Genomic DNA, 23,699 nt, shown 5'->3' with positions numbered 1-23,699 from the left:
TGTCATGTGATATGTTAGCTCACACACTAGTTGATCCTAGCGATGACCGAATTGATCTTCTAGCAAGATCGATTTGTGTCCAACTAGTGTGGGTATTTGTGTTGATAAATTTGTTTGTTATTATTGTCACGACCCAACCCCGTGGGCCGTGACCGGTGCCTTACTTAGGCACCCAGGCAGACGTACGAACCAAATCATCGCATTACAGCGTATTCAGATTTAACAGACATCATCCGCGCCGATAACCGTCGAATGACATCACACGTATACCAAAACAAATGCTATCCTAAGCGGTCGCCGTTAATCATCGAATCAGAATCAAAGCTGGCGGAATATACATCGCCCAGACACACATATACATACAAACATGTGGGCCACATCGGCCGTAGTAGCATACGGGGCCGCTGAAGGACGCAAATCAGAATCATACACAGACAAACCGGAACCACGCACAACCAGACTGGACCCACGACCCACAAACATGACTACAGGCCTCACGAACAAGTACGAGTACATACGAACATATGACGGGACGGCCCCGCCGTACCCAAACAAAGTAGCAAATATACAATATCCAAAGCAGAGTATATATATACCAAATGTGGGCTCCGTATCGAGTGAGCACTCCAAAGTAGCAGAATAGGTAGCCTAAACCTAGGAATCACCCAACCGAGCGCTCGTACCGCGCGCACGAAACGCGGCCCCCGCAGTAGCGGGTCCGCACGGAAAAAGTACCGAGTATGTAGAGCGAAGGTACGTAATCCAAATCATAAATGGAGTCGAAGATGCGTAACAAATACGTAAGTAACGGACCCAAACCCGTGCGGAATGCAAATGTGCGTAATGCAAATAAAAATCGTGCATAAGGCTCGAACGTGGTCACCCCCCGACGCCGGTGCCACAACACATCATACTCCGTAAGCTTTCAAATCTCCGTACGTACCTCCGAACAAATCATAATATCACACACATCACATCATCAAACATAACGAAGCCATATCACATCATAACACCATAGACGGTAACCGGCCCTATGGCGAGGCTCGAAACCGTAGCACATCATACCGCCGAATATGTCATAGCGCACGATCACAAAACCGCCCGGCACGGCGAACGAAATCATAATAATCGCACGAACCGTAGTAAAGCGTAAATCATATGCATATTAAAAGTAAACTCCGTGTAAGTCGACACATAATTTCATATACACCTACATTAGTTTCAGAAAGCTCAAAGCGAGTATCGAATAAATTGGAAATTAGTGTACAAAGGTTATGGACTTTTAGTTATCAATTTTTTCGAAAAACGTATCGTAAGTTATTCTCGGAAAATATAGTAGCGCTCATAGTGATGAGCGTTCAAATAACATAATAAGACATTTCGAACGGACCTTAGAGTCATAAGCAAACACTTCCTTTATAAATCGTAAAACGAGTCGACAAACCAAATAAGGGAAGTCTCGGGACTGCGGGCCCACTCGGGTCAAGCCGAGGCGGCGAACATAATTTACAAACATTAGGCTCCATAAAGTTATCCGTGAAAGTTTTGAGCCATTCGGATTCATTTAATAAAGATACAAAGGTTTATGCGTTCTTATATCCAAAGGCAAGCATTTTGATTCAATTGCGCCGAATGAGTAGTAACCAAAAGCAAACCGTATTTCTAGGAGCGAATTAGTCCCGAGGTTCCGTTTTCGGCCTAGTAGGTCTAGGACATGCCATATGAAGAATAGGTAAGCTTTACATACCTTGTGGACGTCTTATGCTCGTCCAATCTCAATTCCCATGTCGTCAAAAATCTGCAAATGGTCATCTTTACCAATTACTATTCATGCAAGTTGACATTTCAATCTTTGGTTTCTATTTGGCTACCGAAATTTCTACAAAGACTTCCCTATAAAGACGACACCCCCGAGATTCAACTCGACTCAAAACAACCAACAACAACCCAACAACAACATCAATAGCATTAACAATTGTCATGAAACGCACTATAATATAAGTAGTCCTTCTTTTCACATACGATGACACTTTTCATTCCAACTTCACAACATCAAATTAATATCATTATTCTCACATTCATTTACCAACTCAAGGTTATTCAAACACAATTCGGACACACTTCTCATGATTTCACAAAATATACAAAATTTCCATCAAACCATAATTCATTTCAAAACCTCTAATCTTCAACATACATATTCCTAACATATTTTCATTTTCCAATTCCATCATCCATAATCATAATTCACATCTAAAATCTTACTTCCATAATTATATAAACTATATAAAAATCACATGAATTTCTCATCACAACATACAACCAACTTCAACACCAACTTGGTTCATTAAACCTTTCTTTTCATCACAAACATCACAACAACACAACAACACAACTAACAACTAAATGAAAATTAATTCATTTCCAATTCACTTTCTTGCACCACACGGCCATATTCCACATTTCCAACTTTCCTCAATTTCATTCAACTTTCATTTCTAATATGAATTCCATCATAACCACAACTAAAACACAATACAAAATTCAACTCATCACAGCCATGCAACATATACACACCCACGGCTACAACACAAACACACACCACACGACTTGCACACTACAAATCACAATTCCACAATTCTCACCCAATTTTAATCATCATAACACATATACTTATTCCATAACATAAAATATAGAATTCATACCTTTGCTTCAAATTCCAACTTTCCGCAAACGTGGTTCTTTCGCCAAACTAATTATACCACGTTGAAGAGCGTCTTGAGCTTGTCACTAATTCAAGAAAATTATAATTTTTGAATCAAGATTGGAGGCTTGGAATTTTTTTTTTCTTTCTCTTCTTTCTCTATTGTTCTTGGCCGTGCACTCTCCTCTCATTTTTTTCTTGTTCTTTCTTTGTTTTTCTTGAAGATTCTTGAAGACTTATCCCTTTTTATAATTAATCACATGATCAATTCATGAATTGGTTCATGACTTGGGCTTGGCCCTCTTTTCATTTAACTTGGCCGGTAGGGCCAAGTTTGTTTTTTTTTTTTCTAGCCCAACACTTGGCTAACATATGAAATTCATGGAACAAATTTTCAAAATCTCAATTTTGTCCTTAGCCTTCCTCAACATCTCCGCATCCATACTTCCATAACCGGCATACATATATTAAGAAAAATCCAAACATGACCTTATCCTTACAACCCAAGTTTATTTCCAAATTTTCCCAAATACGCAAAAATGCCGGATATAACAATTATAGTCCACTAAATGAGGAACTTTGTGATATGCCTAATGAACCTCAAATTAGTAGTGATGTTGATATAATTGATCATGTAGATAGTAATGAAAAGGAAATTTCTTTGAAAAATGATGTTTGTCTTTATGAGAGTGAAATTACATGTTTAAAATCCTCAACTCTTATTGATTATCCTCTCTTTAGAGATAATGTCTTATTTGATGTTGGGATGACTAGTGAAAATGATGTACCTAGTGGAATGCATGGTAATGTTGAGAATGTAGCCACCTTTGGAGGCTACAAGGTGTTTAGTAATCCACTATAGGATGATGATGATATTGGTCATGATGACAAGCATGGGATAGGTGAAGTTGTTGACACCATCCCAAATGACGAAAAGTCCTTCTTGAGGGTTTGTGACCCACTTGATAGACCAACGTCTATTTTGGAAAGGCTTCTAAAAATGAAGAGTGTTCTTTAAAGAAAGGGAACAATGTGCAAGGAAAGGAGCCTATATTTTGGAAGGACTAGGCTAGATCTTCTAACCTAAGGTGTGAGGAGATGTTACTCAAAGCTTGGCATAGGTTCGATGAGTGTAAAAATAAAAATCTCTCTCTTGATAAACTTGGTCATTTGACTAACTTGTTTGTGAAGTTTCATCAAAGGAGGGGTCTTGAAGAGAAAGACCATGGAGAGAGAGGACCTCATTGGACTACACTTTGTATGAAGTCACATCTTGTACTTCCTTAAAGGATGGTATGCATTCATGGCTCATGCATATTCTTGGGCTCTCTAAAGCCATGGAGGTAACTTATTTATATGATAAGTATGTGTTATTGGCTATGCGTCTACCAAATAATGTATGAGGGACCTGGTTGTGTACCAGTTCCCTTATGCAGTACAGTAAGTAAAGAAGGCACGATTTTACCGTGAAAAACTCCTTGCTCAAGGGATTAAAAACCACGACCTACCTTAGTAGGATTTCAACTCCACTAACCGAGCAACTTCAGGTTATAACTCTATCGTAAGCTAGGAACTAACTCCTATAATCCCTCACTCTTAAACTAACGTTTATACAACCTAGGAACTAACCCTCCTAGTCCCTCCACACTTGCAATACTCCGATTGCAAGCCACTCCTCTTAGCTAACTCTAGCTAAGGACCACTAATACACTTAGACTAATCCTAGCCTAATGTACCACTCAACAGCTTGAGGAAACACAATTTCAACAAGCACACTTTGATAATTTAAGATACCTACAAACAGCTTCTAAACAAGAAGAGTAGGTTTACAGTTTAAGCACAAATGAACAAATATTTACAACAACCTAAAGAACATAGACTAAACTTATGTCGGGCTCTGGTTCTTCAGCTTGAAAGTAACTTTGTTCTTGAGAGATCTTGAGAATTTGTGTCGGCAGCTTTGCACGATTTAGATTAGGTTTTCAAGTGTGCTCAATATGTTGCCATCATGTTGTATATATAGTGGGAGCATGTGGGATGGATGGAGACCACTCATTCATTTTGACCTAAAGCATGGGCCAACTCACGGTTGTACTTATGTGCAGCAAGTGACTTGGCTTTATAACTATTCTCTACTGATGGTGCACAGAGAGCAGATTACAGACCAGGTCTCTAGCTGGTTTTGAAACAGTTTGACAACCATCAAAACACGGATGCACTTGGAACTATCAATTTCTCACTTTTTGATGATGACAAACTCATAGACTGATGTTCCCCCTGAGAACCAGCTTCTCACTTGTTCCCCCTGTGAAACAAACCATCATTGTCAAGTCACCTGCAACATGTTAGCAACATAATACCAATTTCAACTGGAAGACAAAAATTGCCACAATATCATCACATATCAATCGTCCAGTTCTTCTCCCTTGCTTAGCGCATCTTCCCATAGTTATTGAATTTTCAGCACAATTACTGACCTGAGATATGGAGGCTAGGTCTCTGAACGGTAATTTGAATGTATCAGCAATCATTGTGAACTGTGCAGAATTGCTTGGGCTTAAGTTCTCCTGATCCTCCCATGCATGTATACCTGTAATGGTACAAAAGTGAGTTAGATATAGCCAAAAAACACTTGCCAGTGATGTACCTAACCTCCTTGTAGCCATTGAGAGATCCCTTCCTGCACTATTAAAAAAAAAATACTCATCTCCATACGACACACATCCTGCTATAAGGGCTTTGAAAGGAGACCTTTTGACCTCAGTCTTGCATCTTGGAGCTTTCACAATTTATTAATTTATGTTGACTGCTCCTTCTCTCTCCCACCCTTTTAGGTAATATCAATAGTTAGATTTGGGATTTAGGTCCTTTGTAGTTGTAGAAAGGATGGATTAAGGTTCTTCTAGCCCACTCGGGCAGCATGTTCCTTTTCTTCCTTCGAGATCCTTTCTTTTGAGGACCTGTTCCTTTCTTTCTCGTCCCCTTCTTGATAAGGTTCCTTTCTGTTTGAACAGCTTCAGTCCTTGTTTCAAAGGCTTCCTGGTGGTTATCAGCTTGTCCACCGTGTGTGTATGCCCAATTTTCCATATTGAAAACATGATTTCTGTGAAGGTTGTGGGGTGCCTTCTCTTAGACAAAGCCAAGTCCTCTTTTGTTATTTCCATTAGTCTCATTTCTGGAAGTAAATACATCAGACAACCAGATCCATTTGAGAGTTTTGTCAAGATTGAACTTAGCCCTTTCTAAGTCATTCTTGAGCCGCTCATTATTTTTAGTTTCAGTAGTGAGGCTCAGCTTTACTTTCTTTATCTTCTCTTCATGCTCCAAGAAGGTCTTGCTTGCTTATCCTCTTCTTTTGAATGAGATTTCCTCATCTTTTCTCACTTGACTTTCCAACAAGATATTTTGTTGGTTTGTCTCATGAACTTGATTCTTCATATCTTTAGCTAACATACACAAGTCCTCCCTATCCAGTTCTATTTCATCAAGATTAAGATTTAACTCCTGTGTCTCTGCGATCAGGGCGTGATTCGCATCAATCAGCACATCTGACAGTGGTATGAGTTTCCTTTAAAAGTAAACTTTCAAGTTTTTCTTCATATCAAACAAATTTACCCTTTTGTTCTCATCATCATCATCCGCGTCAGATTCAGCCGTGAGTGTAAGATCTGACTTATACTCAGTTGATCCATCATCAATTGCCATCATAGACAATTCCTTTTTGTCATTTTCACTCTCAGATTCACTTGAGGAGTCTCCCTAGGCTACAAGTGCTTGCTTCACAATCTCATCAGTAGCCTCTTTCCTTCTGAAACCCCGTTCGGGGGACCCGGTTCCTCTTCGCGTCTCCTATCATAACCGTCCCGCTTGTTTTGAGGACGCGTTTTTCATGAAATGATTAGGTTTCCCACATATATGACAACAGTAGTCATTTCCTTTGAAGTTTCTACTGGAGCCTCTTGTTCTGGGAAATCCCCCACTTCTCTTGATCATTTTGTGAAATCTCTGTGTGGGATAGTCCATTTCTGACTCGTCATCACTTGAGTCTCCTCTTGCAGTTTTGAGAACTAAGCTCTTCTCCTTCTTCACCTCATTCTTTTCTGCCTTCTTTATGATCATCTTCATTTCACGAGTCTTAAAGTTCTCAATGAGCTCATCGACTGTCAATTTGCTGAGATCTTTGGCCTCAGAGGTAGCATTTACCTTACTATCCTAGGAGTCAGGTAATACACCGAGCAACTTTCTTACCAGCTTGGTGGTTGTGATGACTTCTCCGAGAGAGTGGAGCTCATTGATTATGGAGGTGAATGTGGTGTGCATCTCATGAATAGATTCACTCTCTTTTATTTTGAACATCTCGTACTCCGTGGTGAGCATGTCAATCTTGGAGTTTTTTACCTAAGTTATTCGTTCATGGGCAGTTTGAAGAGCTTCCCAGATCTCTTTGGCTGATGAACAAACTGAGACTCGATTGTACTCATCCGGTCCTATTCCACACACGAGAATCTTCTTAGCTTTATAGTTTTCTTCAATCCTTTTTCTATCAGCTTTGTTGTATTCCTTTCTCATTTTGATAGTGGTCTCTGTACTATTTTCACTTATGTGAACTGGAATGTAGGGACCATCACAGATGACATCCCATAGCTCTAAGTCTTCAACCATGATGAAATCGTGCATCCTAGTCTTCCACCACCCATAATACTTTTCATTAAATCTGGGAGGTCTGGTAAATGACTGTCCTTCTTTCATATTTGATAGGGCTTCCATTTCACAGATCCTTTCTATTTGTTAACCTTTTAGAAAGCACTCGCTTTGATACCAATTGTTATTGGCTGTACGTCCATCAAATAATGTATGAGGGACCTTGTTGTGTACCAGTTCCCTTATGCAGTGCAGTAAGTAAAGAAGGTACGATTTTACCGTGAAAAACTCCTTGCTCAAGGGATTACAAACCACGACCTATCTCAGTAGGATTTCAACTCCACTAACCGAGCAACTTCAGGTTACAACTCTATCGTAAGCTAGGAACTAACTCCCATAATTCCTCACCCTCACAATAACACTTATGCAACCTGGGAACTAACCCCCCTTGTCCCTCCACACTTGTAATACTCCGATTGCAAGCAACTCCACTTAGCTAACTCTAGCTAAGGACCACTAATACACTTAGACTAATCATAGCCTAATGTACCACTCAACATCTTGAGGAAACACACTTCCAACAAGCACACTTTTAGAATTTAAGATACCTATAAATAACTTCTAAACAAGAAGAGTAGATTTACAGCTTAAGCACAAATGTACAAAGATTTACAACAACCTAAAGAAAATAGACTAAACTCATATTGGGATCTGGTTCTTCAGCTTGAGAGTATGAAATGATCTCAAATGGAACAAGTCACTCAAGGACTTAAACCTAAGGTCAAGGAATGGAAACCCAAGTCCTACAAGCCATGTGGATGCTAAGAGGGACGTTGGAGCACTTTGTGGAACCACATTAGAGAGCCTGTGGTGTGTGGATGATAGATTAGGGAAACATTGAAGAAGAAGCCACAAGAACGGAGACAACTACAAAAAGTGACTAGGAGCGCAAAGCGGCTAGAAATGCAATTCGTGGCCAAAAGATACAAATCTTGGTCTAGGATTCAATTCAAGGCTAAAGATGCAAATCAAGGTCATAATTGCAAGCATTAGTCAATTGAAGCATTGAAGACCCATGGTGGGGTTATTTTTGTAAAGAGCCACTTTAGGGCCTTTGTTGTAATGTCAAGACTATAAATAGGATACTTAGTCTTCATTTGCTCCTTAGCTTGAATATTGATGAAAAACTCATTTTGAGATATTTTTTAGTTTCTTAATATAGATTGTTTGGTTGCTTCTTAGTGTGATTTCTTAGTTGCTAATTGAATGGCATTTCCATTGGATTCATAGTGTGTTGCTTATTTGTGGATTTCATTTGGGCAATTCATTGAATTCAAATAGTTTAGACTCCATGGTTGAATTCCAATTAGGAGGGTTTAGGTTTAGAATACCTAAGTTTGCCTATAGAATTCATTACTAAGTGGGTCTAACTTCTATCTTCTACTCTTCTCACCCCAATTCTTCATCTATCCCTTTTATTTTCTATTTGTTGTTTTTGAATTTCTTAGAGTTTCAATTAGGTTTCTATCATTTGGTATCAAAGCAAGGTAGAGGGATCATTCCATTGATTCTTCATCCTTGATCTACAAGAAAGTAAAAAAAAAAATGAAAATGCAAAAAAAATCAAAAATCATGGTTATGTTGTTTTGTTGTTGGATTTGAGGTTAGAATTGAGTTTGTTACTATCAATAACCTCTAAATCCGAAGTTGCAAGTGATTTGGTTAAGTTTGGAGTGAATCACCATTGTTGAATTTCGAAGAACTCAAGAAATTGAAAAGTGGGTCTTGTAATTCGGATGAAATTGAAGACTAAAACCTAGTGGGCTTTGTTCTCCATATCAAAGAGAACTTAGATCCGAAATTTGAGCGAATTCTGAGTTGAATTGAAGGTAGTTGAATTTTTGAATTGTTCTTGTGTTCTTGAGGTTGTTCATATCTTCAAAGGAAGAAGGTCACCTAGAAGAGCGTTTGATCTTCAAATTTTTGGTGAAGAGGTCAAAAGTGTTAAACAGGTCCAAAAAGGGAAAATACTAAGTTTGGAGGGGTCCCACATCAACAAAAATTGAAATAATCTGCACAAAAATCAAGGAAAGACGTCACAGGAGCTTGTGCGTCGCACGACAATCTCACGGGGAGAAGTTTTTTTTTTTCTTCAGAATCTCAGAAAAATTAGAGCGCGTGTTGCACAGATTCAGAGAGGGGTATTTTGTGCGCTGGTTCCGCGACGCATGACCATCGTACGACTCAGAAAATTCTGAAAACTTTTCTAAGTCTCAGATTTAGAGAGGGGTGTTTTGTGCGAACCAGCACACGACCATTAGAAAAAAATCTAAGTGTCGAAAACGGTTTAATTATTTCTTAACTTTTTTTCTTTGATTCTTACAACTATTTAACAACTAGTAATCGATCTTATTAGTTGCTAATTAGTTCTTGCGTCCGAATTTCATTTCGTGCCAATTTCTTTCTAGCTTTTCTCTTTTTAACTTCGTTGACAACTTCTTGATTCAAGTAAGTTTATTTTTGAGTTGTCCTTCTTTCATCTACGAATCCATTCTTCCACGAAGTATAAGCAACTGTGTGAATTTGATTGGTTACGCGATTCATCAACAACTTCGAAAGAGCACGGAGTGTGGTAAGGTTGAGAGTTCATTACGAGTGACGTGAGGCTCTTATTACTAATGTTGTTTTCTAGTTTTGCAGGTCATAATGTCTAATCAAGGAGATCGAAATCAAGAAGGGGAAGAACTATCATACTTGGTGAGTTCGATGAACGTGACCATTAGTTAATTGTCGACACTAACGGCGAATGTGGATGGATTGACGGAGCGGATAGATGGTTTGGAGGCGAAGGTGGTGCAAGTTGAGTCCTCAAGTAGAGTGGGCACTCCCAATTCTCAAGTTGAAGGGGATTTGGGCAAGAACATGGAAACGACTCCAATTCTTACACCCGGGCAACTACAAGCCTTGTGTTTCCCACCTACCACTTCCTCACCTAACCCAAAGGCCCCACAACAATAACCACCCATTACCCAAAACACCAATCGACAAGCCTATCCCCAACTATACCGAACATCCCAAAGTGAACCCGCACCCCAAAGAACCCCACAAAATGTTCCATATGTTCCCCAACAACCACCCCAAGACCAATTCCAAACCCAATTCCAAAACCCTCTTTCTGATGAAGAAGTGGAGAAAGTTGTCCAAAAGAGGTGGTGGGATGAACCAAGGCAAGGAGGAAGGCGTGGGGAGATGAACAACCGGGGTAGAGGAAGGCAAGGAGGTTTTGCAAGGTTCCAAGGCCATGAAATAAGGTTCCAAGCCATAAAGACCATGGGAGATGGCAAGTAAATGAGGCACGTGGGGACAATGATCGAAACTTAAATACCATCAAAGTAACAATTCCTAGATTCAAAGAAAGTAGGGACCCAGAAGAGTTCCCCTAGTGGAAGTTGCAAAGTGAGAGGATATTCCTCACCAACAATGTGTCGGAAGCTTTGAAGGCAAGGTATGCCCTCACCTAATTTGAGGGATATGTATCAACTTGGTAGGAATCCAAGAAGCGGGATAGAGCTCAACGTCAAATTTTTGACATACCTACTTGGGATGAGTTGATTGAGCTCATGGAAGCGAGGTATATACCTCCTACATACTATCAAGAGGTGCTCAAGAAGGTATATATGTTAAAGAAAGGCTCCGAGAGTGTCAAGGAGTACTTTGATGAGTTCGAAAACTTGAAGATGAAGTCCAAGATTAAGGAGCATTTAAATTACACTATCCTAAGATTTGTAGCCAACTTAAATCGGGAGATTTCCAAACCCATGAGGCTATAGAATTATAATAGCTTAGAGGAATCTTTCCATGATATTTCCAAGGTTGAAGCGGATTTGAAAGACGAAAAGGCTTATAAAGCCAAGAGCACTCCATCTTCAACTTGGAACCAAGGGAAAGAGAAGTGGAAGACGTCCACTGTAACACCCCGTAAACTTGAACTAGGTGTGAATATGTAAAAATCTAGTATTAAGATGATATTTTATCTATATGAATCCATTCTTGGTGAATTCGGGTGGAGGATGGTCGTTTTGAAGTCAAACCAATTAGTGAAGTTCTTAAGGCCTCTTAAATTCGCCTAAGTTTTGGTAGGTCTGTCTTCTGGGCGATTTTCATGAAAATGTGTTGTGAATTTGGAAACACTTCCTAATGAAAGTTGTAGATCTTTGAAATAGCTTTCCAACGGTGGTCGCCCAGCCCAAACGGAGTTACGTACAAGAAGTTATGTCCATTTACCGAACACTATGCGGAACCGACACACGCCGTCTTTTCAGGCGCGTGGGGGCGCTGGCCCCCATCGCGGGCCGATCTCGCAAGTCTGAGTATTGAGCTGTAGAACATTGCGCGATGGTTCCGCATCGCGGACCCATCGCGCAACGGGTCGGATTTAGGTCAAAATTCGGGTTTACGCGTTTTAGGTTATATTTAAGGTTGGGGTTTATTTCCCCCGGCACCCCATTCACGAAAATTTATCCTAAAGTCAATAAGAACAAGTCCCAAAGCCTCAAGAACCCTAAAAGGTAAGTGTTATCATGATTCTAGGTTGAATTCAAGTCTCGATTCCCTTTCTAACATCAAACCCATGATTCTTAACATGATTTTGTGATCAAAACCTAGGGTTGCAACATAATTCTTTCCAAAGTGATTCAAGCTAGGGTTTGGGTGTTCTTCATTAGAAAAGTGATTTGTTAAACTCTATTTAACAAATTAAGGTATGTCTCCCTTTTAAAAATCTTATTGTGATTTGTATGTCTCTTTAAAAATAAAATCCTTTTGAATATAAAGGTAATTGATATATCTTTGCAAACTCTCTTGAAAGATTGATTCTTTATAAAAGCATGTGTTGAATGATATGATGAATTGGTTTTACACTCTCGAAATTTATTACATGTTTTGATTAATGGTTAATGTGCGTGAGGGGACAAGCCCACATTAAATCTAGATTGTAATAAACCCTATATATGATTGTGATATTATGAATCATTTTCTTCTATAAAGAGATGATCGGTGATGATGGTTAATTTTGGTATTGATGATTTTACAAAGGAACTATGATAAAGTAATTATCTATCATATTATGGGTTTTCATAATGGCATGATGAACTTTAATGCTATTTGATGGTGTGACTATTTTGAGACAAATTGTGAATCGGCTTCTATGCTATGAATTTTGTTGTTGTGTTTGGCCTAGCTACTCAGGAGGAAGGGTAGCCACCATGGATCTAGTGTGGTAATTGCCTAGCCATTCGGGAGGAAGAGTGGCCACTTCTGGGGTTCGCTACCGGGTGTGATTCAAGCCTAGCTATTCGGGGGAAGGATAGCCACCTGGTTCGCTACGGGGTGTGATGTGCCTAGCTATTCGGGAGGAAGGATAGCCACCGCGTGTGCTACATAGTCGGGTGTGATTTATGCCAGCTATTCGGGAGGAAGGATAGCCACCGCGTACTACATAGTCGGTGTGATTTATGCCTAGCTATTCGGGAGGAAGGATAACCACCGCGTCTTACATAGTCCGGTGTGATTTATGCCTAGCTATTCGGGAGGAAGGATAGCCACCGAGAATTATATGTTCGGTGTGGTGCGCTATGCGCGATATGCTTGATTCTTGGGCACAGTATTGGCATGTGTGACATTCTTATTCTCTTATGGAATTGTTGATGACTATCTTAATTGATTAAGGCATATTTGAAGTGTAACTTAACAAGAGGCTTTATAAATGGGTTTTGATACTTATTATTGAGATACATAAAACTGAATAACGCCCTTACGTTGATTTCATATGATTTTCAAGGCCGATTTCTTCATGTATTATTTTACCTTATTTTCGTATTATTCATTGTCCCGAGGGCACTCACCGAGTACGAAGTACTCGTGCATACCATTGTTGTTTTTGATGGTATGTTAGGTAACGAGGAAAAGCGAGAGGTTCGTGATACTGTGTGCTTAGGAAGGACTTTAACATTGCGGATAATTTGGTGAGCCCACACATTCGTTCGTGGGACACCGTTGATTTACTTATTTGTTATATTAGTTGTCGGCCGCGTCCCGATGAGTCGACTATTAATCATTTATCTTAGAAGCTCCTAGTATACATTTGTGGGTAGTTATTGAGTTATTGATTAACTCTTGGGTACGTTGTTATGTTTGACAAGCATAGATAACTAAAGACTTCCGCCGATTTAATTCTTATATGCGTCATTCGTTTACCTTTATTTTATAAAGCGTATTGGAGGCGAATGTTGAACCTGGCAGGTTCAAGTATTATTATGGTGTTGCTTAGGTTCTTCCGATGTTGTTCATGACGTCGGATGCCGGTCACGTCTAGGGTGGGTTTTGGGGCGTGACATCCACTTGGGAGAAGCCCAAGATCACTACTGCCACTCCTCAAACTAAGTTTGACTACAAAGCTAGAGGAGACGACCAAGCCAAATGAGGTAATAATTCTAAACCTAACTTCCCTCGTCCATCTACCATTCAATGTTTCAAATACCAAGGTAGAGGACATATTGCAAGTGAATGTCCCAATAGAAGAGCAATTATGGTCTTACGAGATGGGTACCAAACCGATGAGGAAGATGAGGGCGGGGTTGGTGTTGATAATGAGGGAGAAAAGAGTGATTAAAGATGGAGGAAAGATTTAATTTTTCTATTGTAGTTAGAAGAGCCATGGGAGGACTAGCTAGAGAGGAGATTAACCAAAAAGGGAATTTGTTTCATGCTAGGTGCAAGATAGTGGACAAGGTGTGTTTATTGATCATTGATGGTGGGAGTTGTAAGGTGTGTTTATTGATCATTGATGGTGGGAGTTGTACCAACGCCGTAAGATAATTTTTGGTTGAGACTATGAAATTCCCCACAAGAAAACACCCTAACCCCTACAAGCTCCAATGGTTCAATGAATGTGGTGAAATGAGGGTAACCAAGCAAGCCGTTATCAAATTTAGCATTGGTAGGTATCAAGATGAACTCTTGTGTGATGTGGTGCCAATGTAAGCATGTCACCTCTTGCTTGGTAGGCCTTGGCAATTTGAAAGGGATGCTCAACATAGTGGAAGATCCAACAAGTATTCATTTATGTTGGATGGAAAGAAATTCACCCTTGCTCTTTGACTCACGAGGTTAGGCGAAGACTATAGAATCATGAAGGAACTCCGTGAGAGGGTTCAAAAAAGGGACACGAAGGTGAGTGAAAAAAAGACTTTGGTTGCTCAAGGAGAACGAGGTTCAACTCAAGAAAAAGGGAAAAGGTATATGGTTGCCAAACCAAACTTTTGTTTGAAGGGCATGATGGGTGGAGAGGTTATATGTGGTGATGTGAGGGAGTTGTCACTAACTCATGCTAACCCTTCTAACCATCCTACTTCTTCTAGTTGTCTTGTTTCCTTTGTAGGTACTCATGAAGATGAACATCCTAAGGAAACAATGCCCGAAGATCGCCAAGTTCCTTTGGAAAGTGAAGTACTTCAAACCCCCTCCAAAGATGAAAGTCTATGCAAGAGACTTGACCAAGGTTGTAAACACGAGCTACAAGGTAACAAAGCTAATCCTTACACTCTCATGAGCTTTGGAGGGCATGTTGTGCTTAATGACCACTTGAGTGAAGATAAAGTTTTGCATTTTTTTGAACATGATTGGTCGATGCTAATTAATGTTAATGTCCTTGTTGATAGTGCCCTCACACTAGTTGATCCTTATGATGACCGAATTGAGTCTTCTTGCAAGACCGATTTGTGTCCATCTAGTGTTGGCACTTGTGCTTCTATTGTTCCTTTTGAGAGTGGATTTGTTTGCTTTCATTTTCAACTTTTAGTTGCACATTCTCTCTTTAAGGATAATGTTTGGCTTGATAGTCACATGATTGTTGATCATAGAGTGAATGACCATATGGCTTGTCTTGTGAAAATTTTGGTTATTTTTGGGAACCCACTATGGGTTGATGATCCTTTCCTTATTGATAGAAACCTCTTCTTGAGGAGATGTAATGCATTTTTGGGAAAGGGTTGTCTTAAAGGGAAGGGTAACACTTGTCTACAATTTGTCACCCATGTCTTGTATGATGCCTTTCCTTACCATTAATTTGATTGTGATGCTTTTCTTGTGCTACCACTTGCATTGATGATGAATTTACATAATGGATTTGTGCAAAGTGACTTGAGGCATGTCTATGTCTATGACCCTGGTGTTTTATGCTATTTTCATGCTTTGACAATGAGGACACTTTTGGATAAGATTAGTGCAATGAATGGGATTTTAGGTTTGGATAATATTGCCCTAGATCTTGCACTTAGTCCTATAGAAGGTCACCCTTGTTTTATGTATACTAGATTTCTTGTTTCTTATCTTAGATCCATAGGTATCTTAGCTTTATCCTTGTTTCATGATGTTTGGGAGAATCAGCCTCTTGACATCTCATGTGTGCATATGTTTTGTGATGGTTATTGATGTGTGGTTGTACGATAAGCTTGTCCTTCCTTGGAATGAATATGTGACTATTGCCTTGGGTGCTAACCCTCATGCCTTGAGGGACATATTTTTGTCTACCTTCCCTTGGTTTTAGCAAGGTTCGGATTCGAGGACGAATCCTTTTCAAGAAGGGAAGGATGATATGATCTCAAATGTCACAAGTCACTTAAGGACTGACACCAAAGGTCAAGGAATGGAAACCCAAGTCCTACAAGCCATGTGGATGCTAAGAGGGGCGTTGGAGCACTTTGTGAAACCACATAAGAGAGCCTATGGCGTGTGGATGATAGCTTGGGGAAACATTGAAGAAAAAGCCACAAGAACGGAGGCAACTACAAAACGTGGCTAGGAGTGCAAAGCGGCTAGAAATGCAATTCGTGGCCAAAAGATACAAATCTTGGTCTAGGATTCAATTCAAGGCTAAGGATGCAAATCAAGGTCATAATTGCAAGCATTAGTCAATTGGAGCATTGAAGACCCATGTTGGAGTTATTTTTGCAAAGAGCCACTTTAGGGCCTTTGTTGTAATGTCAAGACTATAAATAGGATACTTAGCCTTCATTTGCTCCGTAGCTTGAATATTGATGAAAAACTCATTTTGAGAGATTGTTTAGTTTCTTAATATAGATTGTTTGGTTTCTTCTAAGTGTGATTTCTTAGTTGCTAATTGAATTGCATTTCCATTGGATTCATAGTGTGTTGCTTATTTGTGGATTTCATTTGGGTAATTCATTGAATTCAAATAGTTTAGGTTCCTTGGTTGAATTTCAATTAGGAGGGTTTAGGTTTAGAATACCTAAGTTTGCCTATAGAATTCATTACTAAATGGGTCTAACTTCTATCTTCTACTCTTCTCACCCCAATTCTTTATCTATCCCTTTTATTTTCTTTTTGTTGTTTTTGAATTTCTTAGAGTTTCAATTAGGTTTCTATCAAAGTAACTATGTTCTTGAGAGATCTTGAGAACTTGTGTCGGTTTAGATTAGGTTTTCAAGCCTGCTCAATATTTGACATCATGTTGTATATATAGTGGGAGCATGTGGGATGGATGGAGACCACTCATTCATTTTGACCTAAAGCATGGGCCAATTCACAGCTGTACTTGTGTGCAGCAAGTGGCTCGGCTTTATAACTATTCTCTAGTCATGTATCGAGCCCAGTAGGGGTATCATGACCTTAACGTATCTAGTCATCATCTTGCATTCATCATACACATACATATACTTATCATAATGTCGCATCTATTTATACACATTTGATCATTATCCGTATTCGGCCTCATAGGCTCGACAAGATCTATCGTATTCGGCCACGAGGGCTCGATCACGTCACATATGTCTCATATCGTACATGCATCATCATATCGTCATAATACATATATTTGTGCATACATACCATATACATCGACATCGTACATCTTGTGTAGATTTATGATTTTGAATTGTCTTATAAGCATATCACGGTTCTATCGTAACATAACATCACTATCATATATGCATAATCAGAATTAACTCAGCTCACCATATAGGTGCGGTATAATAATCAATAATATGCTCATCATAGTATGCTTATCATAATTCATCATAAAGACTCTTAGCTTACTATCATCATTTTCGCATTGACTCATATCTCTTGTTTCGTATAGCTATTCATGAGTGAGGACTCTTGACTTTCTTGGAGATGGGACGTTCGTAGTACGGAGGATTTCATGCCATAGAAGTCATGCCTTGAAAAGAAAGGGCTAGCTTTGCATACCTTTGTCGTTTAGCTTATTCTATCGTTTTGCTGTTTCTCCTTTAATGCTCTCGTTTACCTTGATAGAATTCGTATCAACATTAGCTATATCAATTACAGAACGTACTTCTTAAGGCTAAAGAAAATCGGGCAGCGTTTCCTTTGTTTATACTACTTTCCGCCATATTCCATATCAACCCTCAACCATCACAACAACAATCATAATACCATACTCAACAATCGTCACTCATTTATGTTATTCACATTTCCCAATTCTACTCTAATTCTTCAAAATCATGACTAAGCCCATTACCACATTCTTTCATGTCCAATTCTCATTTCATGCTCTAGATATCATTTATAACGCATTTATAATCTCTACATATCCATTTCGTGATTCATTTCAACTACCAATTCAAGATGACATTATTCTTCCATATCTAACCCATTTCATGTATTCTTTTGTAATCCAAGTGTTTCAACTTTATAATACTTAACATTATGAAAATACTATAAAACATACCTTGGATGATGGAGGAACAAGCCTTAGATGATAATACACCCTTTGCACAAAACCCTAGTTTCACCTCCCTTGGATTCTCTTTTGATTTAGATGATTTCCATGAGGTTTCCTTCACTTGATTCACTTGATTTCTTGTTGTTGATCTTTGATTTCTGGTTTTCTTGTGGGTGAGATACTTGGAAGGTTCTAGAGGTGTGGAGAGGGTGGAAGTCGTGTATGGAAATGAATAAAATGAAGTGGGCATCACTTATATAAACTTAGAACATTTATTGTCGGGACTTTGCAATTGTTCACGGTCCGTGGAACCCGGTGTTGGTCGTGGGGCGGTCGTGGTTCACGACCAGCCGACCTCTCCCTGTTGCCCATTCCACGAACCATTCCGCGGTCGTGGAATATTATATGGGCCGTGGAGGTCGTGTGAAATCCAACGCTTTCGCCCAAGTTGTTCTCGTCGTTTCGTTTGATCTCCAATCCTTATGGAACCTTCTTAACACTTGTTTATCACTTCATTAGCAATCTAGGGATCACTATAACCCCCCCTTCATAACATCCTTAGGGTATCACTAACCCGATGCTCGTGGTTTTCGTCCAACGCGCTAACTTGTAACACGTATTCACTTAACGAACTTTCTCCTTTACTCGGATGTCTTTGGAAATCTTAATTAGGACTACCAATTTCTCTTCCTTGCTTATCTAACCCTCGTATTCATCACGCCCTTCGTGAGTCTACTCTCTTGTACGCCAAGGGAAATTTTCCAAGGTGTAACAACTCCGTTCCAATGTCTTCATGTAGGAGAAGAGCTATATCTTGCTAGCAAATTAACAGAGAACGCTATGTCAGGTCTTATAGCGTTAGCAAGATATATAAGTGCACCAATTGCACCTAGATATGGTACTTCAGGACCAAGAAGCTCTTCATTTTCTTCTTGAGGTCGGAATGGATCTTTACTCACTTCAAGTGAGCGAACAACCATTATAGTACTTAAAGGATGCGCATTGTCCATGTAAAATCGTTTTAAAACTTTTTTGTTATAAGCAGATTGATGGATAAAGATCTCGTCTGCTAAATGTTCAACCTGCAAACCAAGACAAAGTTTTGTTTTTCCGAGATCTTTCATCTCAACTTCTTTCTTTAACTATTCAATCGCCTTTTGGAGCTCATCTGGAGTTCCAATTAGGTTTTTGTCATCAACATAAACAACAAGTATAACGAACTTTGATTTTGTTTTCTTAACAAAAACACATGGACAAATGGCATCATTTATATAACCTTCATTTACCAGGTACTCACTGAGGCGATTGTACCACATGCGCCCTAATTGTTTTAGACCATACAATGATCTTTGTAATCTAATTGAATACATCTCCCGAGACTTTGAACTAATTGCTTCAGGCATTTTTAAATCCTTCAGGAATTTTCATATAGATTTCATTATCAAGTGAGCCATAAAGGTTAGCTGTAACCACATCCATCAGATGTATTTCAAGGTTTTCACCTACAGCTAAACTGATGAGATATCGAAATGTTATGCCATCCATAACGGGTGAATATGTTTCTTCATAGTCGATACCGGGTCTTTGAGATAATCCTTGTGCAACAAGGCGTGCCTTGTATGTCACAATTTCATTTCTCTCATTCCTTTTCTGCACAAAGACCCATTTGTGGCCAATTGGTTTTACACCATTAGGCGTTTGGACTACCGGTCCAAAAACATCACGTTTGGCAAGTGAATTCAATTCTCGATTGAACTGCCTCTTTTGCCATTTTGGCCAATCATATCTTCGTCGACATTCTTCGATGATTGAGGTTCACGATCCTCAATGTCTTTCATAATATTAGCAACATTATATGCAAAAACATTATCCACCATAATCTTCAATCGATTCAAATCTATCCCATCACCAGAAGAACTCAATGATTGTTCTTTACTCACTTGAGTCTCGGGTTCCCTAATATCTTTAGGAATATCAAGATTAATCAGATCTTGAATATATTGATGATATTCTTTCATAGTGTCATTCTGATCATTTTTTGTGTTTCTTTTTCTAGGATTTTTATCCTTAGAACCCGATGGCCTACCACGCTTCGGGCGTGTATGAGATCGAGCTATGACACTAGTAGATTTTCCCTTTGGGACATCAATTCGGATAGGCACATTCTCTGCAGGGATATGTGACTTAGTTATTCTTTTCAAATCAGTAAATGCGTCTGGTATTTGATTTGCTATTTTTTGCAAGTGAATGATCTTCTAGATCTCCTGTTCACATATAGGGGCACGTGTATCAAAATGAGATAGTGATGAAACCCTCCACGCAATTTCTCTTTTGATTTCTTTTCTCTCTCCCCCTAATTGTGGAAAATTTGTTTCATCAAATCGACAATCTGCAAATCGAGCAGTGAATAAATCTCCCGTCAATGGCTCAAGATAGCAAATAATAGAGGGTGATTCAAACCCAACATATATTCCTAACCTTCTTTGGGGGCTCATCTTAGTGCGCTGTAGTGGTGCTACCGGCACATATACAGCACAACCAAAGATTCGGAGATGAGCAATAGTTGGGTCATGACCAAATACTAATTGTGACGGGCAGTATTTATTATAATGAGTCGGTCTGAGACGAATAAGAGATATTGCATGTAAGATAGCATGACCCCAGACGGTAGTGGGAAACCGTGTTTTCATAAGTAGTGGTCTTGCTATCAATTGTAGTCGTTTAATAAATGACTCAACAAGGCCATTTTAGGTATGAACATGAGCTACAGGATGTTCAACTTTTATCCCAACTAACAAACAATAATCATCAAAAGATTGAGATGTAAATTCTCCGGCATTATCGAGGCGTATAGCCTTAATGGGATAATCCGAAAACTGTGCCCTTAAGCGTATTATTTGTGCCAATAATTTCGCAAACGCCAGGTTGCCAGACGATAGGATGCACACATGAGACCATCTTGAAAATGCGTCTATTAGGACCATAAAATATCTGAATGACCCACAAGGTGGATGAATAGGTCCACATATATCCTCATGTATACACTCTAGAAAGGTAGAGGATTCAATGTCAACTTTCATTAGTGATGGCTTAGCTATCAATTTGCCCTGATAACAAGCGGCACATGAAAATTCACCACTTTCAAGAATCTTCAGGTTCTTAAGTGGATGCCCATTTGAATTTTCAATAATTCGTCTCATCATTATTGATCTAGGGTGACCTATTCGGTCATGCCAAAGCACAAAAGTAATTGAATCATTAAACTTCTAGTTTACGATTGAGTGTGCTTCAATTGTACTAATTTCTACATGATACAAACCAGAAGACAAAGTTGGTACTTTCTCCAAAACATATTTCTGGCCGGAGACATTCTTTGTAATGGCAAGATATTCATCATTTATTTCGTATAATGTCTCAACGTGATACCCATTACGACGGATATCTTTGAAACTTAACAAGTTTATTGGGGATTTAAAAGAGAATACTGCATCTTCTATAACAATTTTCCGCACACGTAAATATAGTAGCTCTTAGGAGCCTTGATCAATTTTGAATTGCCGAAATTGTATTAACATTTTCCCTTTTCCTACGCGTGAGAAAAATATTTCTCATCTTTGAATATGGCATGCGTTGTTCTATTAATCACACAAATATCTTTATGATTGATCATTAATCCAAATAAATTTTGAGGAATTTCCATATATTCTCAAAATGAAAGAATAGACAAAGTGAACATGAAAGTAGATATTATTATTAAACAAAGCATTACACAAACTTTATTTACATAACTATGGAAACATAACTATTATAGCTAATAGTAACAACATGGATGAAAATATCTAAACTATTACGGATCCATCACCGATTAGATGATCTATTTTTCCTTTAGTGAGTTCAAAGAAATACGCTGTATCTAGATGTATGGAGCTCAACATTATCTTCGAAATAAAATTTTCTTCGGCATTCTTTCTTGCCTTTTGAGGAAGGCTTGATAAAGCTCAACTAGATGCTTTGGCGTACGCCAGTACGTGACTAGTGCCCTTTCCTCCTTCGGTTGCATTTATTTACGAATCTTTTTTTTTTTTTTTGCACAGCTTCATGCTTTTCATCCTTCTTTTTACACTACTGGTGGTGAAGGGTATTATTTGGTGCAAGACGAGAATCATAATTAAAATTTCTTCCTCGACCATGGCCATGACCACGGGGGGACCTCTTCCACGCCTAGAATGGCGAAAATTTGCCCTCATTCACTTTAGGAAATGGGCTTGATGCAATAAGAGTCGCTTTCATGATTTTTCATTAATAATTCATTATGTTGTTCGACCCACTTAGAAGATGTGAGATTAGATCAAAATATTTCTTGAACTTCATCTCTCGGTATTCTTCTTTGCGGGGAGCGTACTCGAGGAAATGAGAAAAGTGGAGAATGTTTTCTCAGATATCATGATCGGTAATATTTTCACCACGTAATCTCAGGCGAGAAATAATTTTAAATATGGTAGAGTGTATACGCCCAAATAGATTTAAAATCTTGTAGCCTTGAATGGATCCAATTAAAACGTGCTTATGGAAGCACAACCATCTTCAAGTGGTCATATCTATCTTTTAAATTATTCCACAGCATAAGAGGGTCTTTAACAGTGAGATATTCCATTTCTAAGCTCTCATCAAGGTGATGACGAAGAAATATCATTGCCTTGGCACGGTCTTGATTTGATGCCTGATTTTTATCTTTGATGGTATCTGCCAGACCCATCGCATCAAGATGAATTTCGGCATCAAGTACCCAAGACAAGATAGCTTTTGCCAGATATATCTAAGGCAACAAATTCACGTTTAGAAAGATTTGTCATTAATTAAGAAAAAGAAAGTCGATACCTTCGAGGCTTTCAAAGTATTTGCTCGAGATGGCAGAGTCTCGTACTGATAACGTGTTATAAAATAAAGTCTATGAAATAAATACACAAGAGAGAAGTATATAGAGAGGAATAGATTGTATATATAACTTCTACAAATGAACTCCTATTTATAGGAGGAAATAAGTGAACAATTTAGTGGCCATAAATGAACAACTTGGTGGCCACACACAGTGTTTTAAAAGGCGTTTTTGGGGGCTAGCCGGGCGGCCTGGGCTGGCGTGCCAAAAAATGCCCCGGGAAACCGGGTCGGGGGCGAAAGTCCCCGAAAGGCGTACGCCCGGCAATTCGGGGGCGTACGCCGGCGTTTGGGGGCGAGTTTTCTTTGTTGGGGCGTGTTGGGGCGTAAGCCGCAAAAGCTCCTTCCAAACTAAAACGAAATTTGTTAAATAAGTCCTTAATATAATGCCCAAATTCTCAAAAGTCAACATGTAATTACTTAAATGTTTTGCATGAACCTAAGAGCCAATTTAAAGGTCAAGACCTTTTTTATTGCCATGCCTAATATATATTCTTTTTCACTATTTATCTTGTCTTCTACTATCTCGTAAAAAAAGTAACGGAAAGTAAATACTTGTACTTGTAAGTAGCGTATAATAGATTATTCTAATTATTTTTTTTTTTAATTTTGATTATATATTTTTTATATTAAAAATTTAAAATTTAAAATTTAAAA

Source organism: Lycium ferocissimum, chromosome 5 (assembly GCF_029784015.1).
Source record: "Lycium ferocissimum isolate CSIRO_LF1 chromosome 5, AGI_CSIRO_Lferr_CH_V1, whole genome shotgun sequence".
In the NCBI taxonomy this organism is placed as follows: domain Eukaryota; kingdom Viridiplantae; phylum Streptophyta; class Magnoliopsida; order Solanales; family Solanaceae; genus Lycium; species Lycium ferocissimum.
Note: the sequence above shows the minus strand (reverse complement) of the source record.